Below are 7,414 nucleotides of genomic sequence, written 5' to 3'. Positions count from 1 at the left end.
GTACAGGCAGTGGCTCTCATGGCTTCTGATCTTAATGATTGGAAGTGTTATCATGTAACATTGTTTTGTCTTGGTATAAAAGATGGCTACAGCAAATATTCTGCTCAATACCACAGATTTGCTTGTCAGTTGTTGGCATAACCATTGAGCATAATAATGTCCTTAGTGGCTGACGATATGGCATCTCTGATCACGATCAGAAGTAGTGGGGGAGCATCATGGCTATGTGTGAGAGGGATTATTGGGGTTGAAAATTCACCTCTGGAAACATAGGGTTTCGTCAACATCCTAAATCAACCATTATTCAGGGACATTTTGAGCAGGATGGGCTACTCAACATGAAGAAAATTCATAATGGGCCCACCTGCAAGGTCATGTGCTGTTTATCTTGATATGAGATCACCATGTGCGCACATTAGGTTGTGATGCATGTGCCTGGTGTAATTATCAGACGGGTAGTCATGATGGGTATATGGGCTTCGTATATTTAACCCCATGTCATTTCATTGATGGCATGAATGCTCTCATAATCAATAATAATAATAATAATAATAATAATAATCCTTTATGCTAACAATTCTGCCAGCTCACTGCTTTAAAGCAAAATATAAACAATAACAAAAAAAAAACAAAGCTCAGTAAAGATAGCAGTTTAACCTTCTAGTATCCAGTTCAAATTTTCTACCTGTTTTATGTTCAAGCTGGCCAGATCTAACCTCTTACACCTACCTTACAATGTCATTCTATAAATGAACTGTTACGTCATTAAAATCTCAAAGTTACAAGATCATGCATGCTTCATTCAAAACACTCCAAATAAATAAGCATTACATTTGACAGAGTAAGCTGAATGCTGAATAGTTAAATAGATAATTCCTTTAACTTGTCATGTCATGATACTTAAGATAGGTGCAGGAGTGGCTGTGTGGTAAGTAGCTTGCTAACCAACCACATGGTTCTGGGTTCAGTCCCACTGCATGGCATCTTGGGCAAGTGTCTTCTGCTATAGCCCCGGGCCGACCAATGCCTTGTGAGTGGATTTGGTAGATGGAAACTGAAAGAAGCTTGTCGTATATATGTATATATATATAAGTGTGTGTGTATATGTTTGTGTGTCTGTGTTTGTCCCCCTAGCATTGCTTGACAACTGATGCTGGTGTGTTTACGTCCCCGTCACTTAGTGGTTCAGCAAAAGAGACCGATAGAATAAGTACTGGGCTTACAAAGAATAAGTTCCGGGGTCGATTTGCTCGACTAAAGGCGGTGCTCCAGCATCGCCGCAGTCAAATGACTGAAACAAGTAAAAGAGTAAAGATGTTTAAGGACACTTAACTTTTGTAGGTTGCTGTTGTATGTGGCAATGTGCAATCCAAGCAGTTGTGCAATCCACTCACCTGATGTGTAAACCGACCACAAAGTGGACTCAGCCAAATGCACCCGAGATAGGTGCTGGTGTTAAAACAAATAAATTATTTACTACACTAAAACAGGTTGAGTCCATTTGACCGCCTTCCTAGCTATCTGTAATATATGCATAATCAGGGACGGTGAGCTGGTAGTATCGTTAGCACACCAGGTGAAATACCTAGTGGTATTTCATCCACCGTTACATTCTGTGTTCAAATTCCACCAAGGTCAACTTTGCCTTTCATCCTTTCAGGGTTGATTAAATAAGTACCAGTTACACACTGGGATCGATGTTATCGACTTAGTCCCTTTGTCTGTCCTTGTTTGTCCCCTCTATGTTTATCACCCTGTGGGCAGTAAAGAAATAAATATATGCATAATCAGGTACTACAGTTCACCTCTGTAAATAGCATAAGCATTAGATAATTGACAGGTGATACCACTTCACAAGTGTGCTTATAAAACAGTTTTTTTTTATATATATAAATGTTTATGTGTATGTGTGAATATGCATATACACACATATGCAATCATATATATGTATATAAATGTATACATATAGATATATGAATATATATGCTTATATATATATATATATATATACGTTATGTAATTAGGGTTCAGTAAAAAAATTTACTTTACCCACACCGAACTTTTAAATAGCAGCCAAAAAGTTTAGCTATTCTTCTACTATAAGAAAAGTCTCCCCGAAGAAATAGCTAAAACTTTTTGGCTGCTATTTCTAAAAGTTCGGTGTGTGGTAAAGTAAATTTTTTTACTGAACCCTAATTATATAACGTAATGTTTTAAATATACCGTAAATGGTCTTTTTACATACTGAACACTACTTGGTAAAATTAATTAATAATTAATTAATTTTACCCTTTTATTATTGACTATATATATATATATATATATATATATATATATATATAATTTTTTTTTTCTCTCTAGTTTCAGCTCAGAGCTGCGACCATGCTGATGCACCGCCGTCTTGCTACACTGTTATTACTGAGAGCCTCCTCTAATATGTGGCACTTGGTGAAGAATGGAGTTTGATGTAGCTACCCTCATTTGCACCCCTTACAACTTGTATATATATATATATATATATATTATATGTGTAGGTCCCGGGTTGAGTCGGGGTTAACCACAGTAAATAAGGTACTCAATACATCGCAGAGTAAAGTAATTTATTTTATAGAAGGGAGCTTCTACAGGACTAGAACTGTTTTCATTTAGATGAAATCTTCAGGAAGCTGGCTGTCAAAATAAGTTCTGGTATTTATGCATTTAGGCATGCATAAATACCAGAACTTATTTTGACAGCCAGCTTCCTGAGGATTTCATCTGAATGAAACAGTTCTAGTCCTGTAGAAGTTCCTTCTATAAAATAAAAATACATATTTATATATATATGTGTGTGTGTGTGTGTGTATATATATATATATATAAAGTTAATCCAAACAAGAAAACACAAAAAAACACAACAACGCGAGGACATGGAACAAATATAGTATTATTGGACGCCCAGGAAGGACGGGAAGAAGGAGGGCTTAACGTTTCGAGTGGAGCTCTTCGTTGGAAACATAGGAGAAGGAAAGATCCAGAGAAGGGAAGACAGAGGAAAAAAATCGCCATCGGTACACACGAGATCACATTTTGAAAATATATATATATGTGGCATGTAAAAAGCACCATCCGATCGTGGCCGTTTGCCAGCCTCGCCTGCCCCCCATGCCGGTGGCACGTAAAAAGCACCATCCGTTCGTGGCCATTGCCAGCCTCACCTGGCCCCCATGCCGGTGGCACGTAAAAAGCACCATCCGATCATGGCTGTTAGCCAGCCTCGTCTGGCACCTGTGCTGGTGGCACGTAAAAAGCACCCACTACACTCATGGAGTGGTTGGCGTTAGGAAGGGCATCCAGCCGTAGAAACATTGCCAGATCAGACTGGGCCTGGTGCAGCCTCCTGGCTTCCCAGACCCCAGTTGAACCGTCCAACCCATGCTAGGATGGAGAACAGACGCTAAACAATGATGATGATGATGATATATATATATATGTACATATACACGCACACACACACATATATATATCATATATACATAGTCACAATGGGGATATTTACACCTCCTATAAAGATATTCATACACGACACACTGATTTAATATATTATATACTGAAAAGAGAATTCTTCAATGAATATATTCTATAGGATGTTGTAAAATATCAAACATTTTCATTGATTTAGAAAACAGAGAAATCAAATGGATACAAATGAATTTATTAATTAATCAACATATTCACCAAAATTTTAGAACAACAAATATTGAAATGTGTGTGTGTGAGTGTGTATGTGTTTTGATTAATTAATAAATTGATTTAGATCCATCAGATCTCTCTGTTTTCTAACTCGATGAAAATGTTTGATACTTTATATATATATATATAGCAATAAATAAATCTCAGAGCGAGATGTAAACAGTAACCGCTCGACAACGTAAAGTATAACAGCCATCTCAATATGTCTAACCACAAAGTGGGGTGTGTTACTGTAGCTTTTAGCCCCAGGAGATCATCGTCTCCAGCTGGCTTTAGGCACACTATCTGTGCTCTTATGGTATATATATATATATATATATATATATATAAATATATGTTTATCAATTTGTTTTGCAAGGTTCCTGATGTGAAATCATAGATTGAAACAGATTTTGTTGTATCTCAGGATGGTGATTTTATTTATTATTTTATTTTTTATTTTTTCAATTATTTTTATTTTTTGCCAAATAAACACACACACACTATATATATATATATATATATATACTCGCGGGGTGGTTGGCGTTAGGAAGGGCATCCAGCTGTAGAAACACTGCCAGATCAGACTGGAGCCTGGTGCAGCCCCTGGCTTCCCAGACCCCGGTCGAACCGTCCAACCTGTGCTAGCGCGGAAAATGGACGTTAAACGATGATGATGATATATATATATATATATGGCCGATGCCAGCGCCGCCTCGACTCGCTTCTGTGCCAGTGGCACATAAAAAGCACCATCCGAACGTGCCCGATGCCAGCGCTGCCTTGACTGGCTTCTGTGCCGGTGGCACGTTAAAAGCACCAGCCGATCGTGGTCGATGCCAGACCCCCCTGGCACCTGTGCCGGTGGCACGTAAAAAGCACCCACTACACTCACGGAGTGCTTGGCGTTAGGAAGGGCATCCAGCTGTAGAAACACTGCCAGATTAGACTGGAGCCTGGTGCAACCCCTGGCTTCCCAGACCCCGGTCGAACCATCCAACCCGTGCTAGCGCGGAAAACGGACGTTAAACGGTGATGATGATGATGATGATGATGATGATGATGATACACATATATATATATAAATTTTTATTGTTTATTACTGTTTTTCTTTTATTATTTTAACTTATGTCCATTGTCCGAAAATCTTTTGTCACACATCTGTGACCTCTTCAGTGACACCTTTCGTTTCTATGTGCGCCCTTGATCCACTTACTCCATTCTGTTCTTCTAAGATGTGTATTCTTAGGGGGCAAAAATAGAACAGTATGTGCACATGAATGAATGTGCTTGAATGGAACAGTAACACCCACCACCACACCACACCACATGACCAAAGACATTAGGGATGTGTTCATGCACACATACTATTCAATTCGTGTGCACATAAGGATACACATCTTACAAGAACTGTATGGAGTAAGTGGAGCAAGAACACGCACGGAAACAAAAAGTGTCGCTGAAGAGGTCACAGATGGACATGAGTTAAAATTAAAAAATAAGAACAGTAATAAATGAGTGAAGAAAAAAAATACATGTATATATAGTGCGTGTGTTTATTCCGCAAAGGAAAATAAATAAATATATAAATAAATAAATAAATAAATAAAGTGACCATCCCAAAATACAACAATATATATGTATATATGTGTGTGTGTGTGTGTTGTGTGTGTATGCATACATATTCTTATATATCCACATAAATATACAGATATTATAAGTATACCACTGCATAGTGCCAAGGACTCCAAATTTGCCATCAAGATGTAGGACAAGATACTGTGATAGCCTGGGCTTCCGAGGCCCACAGCTCTTCAATATCCTCCCGAAGAACCTAAGAGACCTGCATGGGGTGGACGCAGATGTCTTTAAAATGAAACTGGATTTCTTCCTGTCGGTGTCCCAGATGAACCAACTTCACGGCAGGAGGTGCAGATGAGGGCAGCAGCATCGAACTCTCTCATGCACCAAATGGCAATTGCTAAAAAGCACTCGTGAAGTAAAATCATGTAGCAACACCAAATGGCGGTGCCCCAGCATGGCCACAGCTTGTGAGCTGAAACTAGATAAATAAAAAAATAAAAATATCTACATGTATTTAAATGTATATATGTTAGTTAGTTAGTTAGTTAATTTGGCTCAAAAGCAAATAGCAAGGCCATGTAGGGGGACATGGAGTTAAGTACAGGGTGGTGTTCATGTAAAGAGTTCAGGCCACTTGAGGTCCAGGGAGGCTTTGAACAAAGCGGTCGTCGGCATCTTCACCATCTCGTCTGGCAGCTTGTTCCACGGATCCGCAACCCGGACGGAGAAAGCTCCTCTCCTTCGATTGAGATGAAATCGTCGCAGGTAGAGCTTTTCGGAATGACCCCGCAGCCGACGCTCCGGAGCAGGAGTGAAGAACAGCTCTTTCGAGAGGTTACACTTCCCGCTTATGATGTTGTGGGCGAGAATGAGATCACCACGGCGGCGGCGTTTTTCAAGAGAATAAAGGTCGAGCATCCTCAGCCTTTCTTCGTAGGACAAATTTTTGAGACCATGAACCATGCGGGTAGCCAGCCTCTGGACTCTTTCGAGGTGCTGTATGTCTTTGAGGAGATAAGGAGAAGAGGCTTGAATCCCATACTCCAATATGGGTCTCACCAGCGTGACATAGAGTGGCAGGAATATGGCTGCTGTGAGCATTCCGAATGACCGTCGAATCAAAAACAGAATTCCGCGCGCTTTGTTGGCAGCATGGACGCACTGGGCCGAAGGCGAAAAGGAGGAATCCACCAAGATACCCAGGTCCTTTACCTGATCGGTCCTCTCCAGCAGCAGACGACCCGGCTCGAAATCAAGTTGAGTTGCAGGAGTAGAGCCGACAGGCAGATGACAGCACTTTGACACGTTCAGACACAGGTCCCAATTGTTAGACCACTTCCAAATTTGGTGGAGGCATCGACGAAGATCCTCTATACTACCGCGAGGAGCGACCAGTTTGATATCGTCGGCAAATAGAAGGGTGTGTTGCGTGAGGTCGTCGGGCAAGTCATTTATGAAGACTAAGAACAACAAGGGCCCAAGCACTGAACCTTGTATGTGTATGTGTATGTGTGTGTGTGTGTGTCCATATGTACACTCACAAACAAGAATATATAAGTAAATGTATATCCATGTTTGTGCATACATGCCCACATGCACATGCACACCCACACATGCACACACACACACAAACACACATACGCACACACACACACACACACACACACTCACACACACACACACACATTTCAATAGGAGTAGTTTTAAAATCTTTGTCAGAACCATTCACATGGTTCTGTCGAATTCAGCACAGATACTAAAATGGAACCTTAGCTATTTAGAACAGTTTGCAGATATTCAAACCACACACACACAAACAAACACACACATACACACACACACACATACACACACACACGCACACACACTCATACACACACAATCATACACACACACTCACACACAGACTCACACACACAAACACACACACTCACACACACACATACACTCACACACACACTCACACACATACACAAACACACACACACACTCACACACACATACACAAACACACACACACTCACACACATACACAAACACACTCACACACTCATACACACACACTCATACACACACACTCATACACACACACTCACACACATACACAAACACACACACA

The sequence above is a fragment of the Octopus sinensis genome, linkage group LG4 (genome assembly GCF_006345805.1).
Source record: "Octopus sinensis linkage group LG4, ASM634580v1, whole genome shotgun sequence".
Classification (NCBI taxonomy): Eukaryota; Metazoa; Mollusca; class Cephalopoda; order Octopoda; family Octopodidae; genus Octopus; species Octopus sinensis.
Note: the sequence above shows the minus strand (reverse complement) of the source record.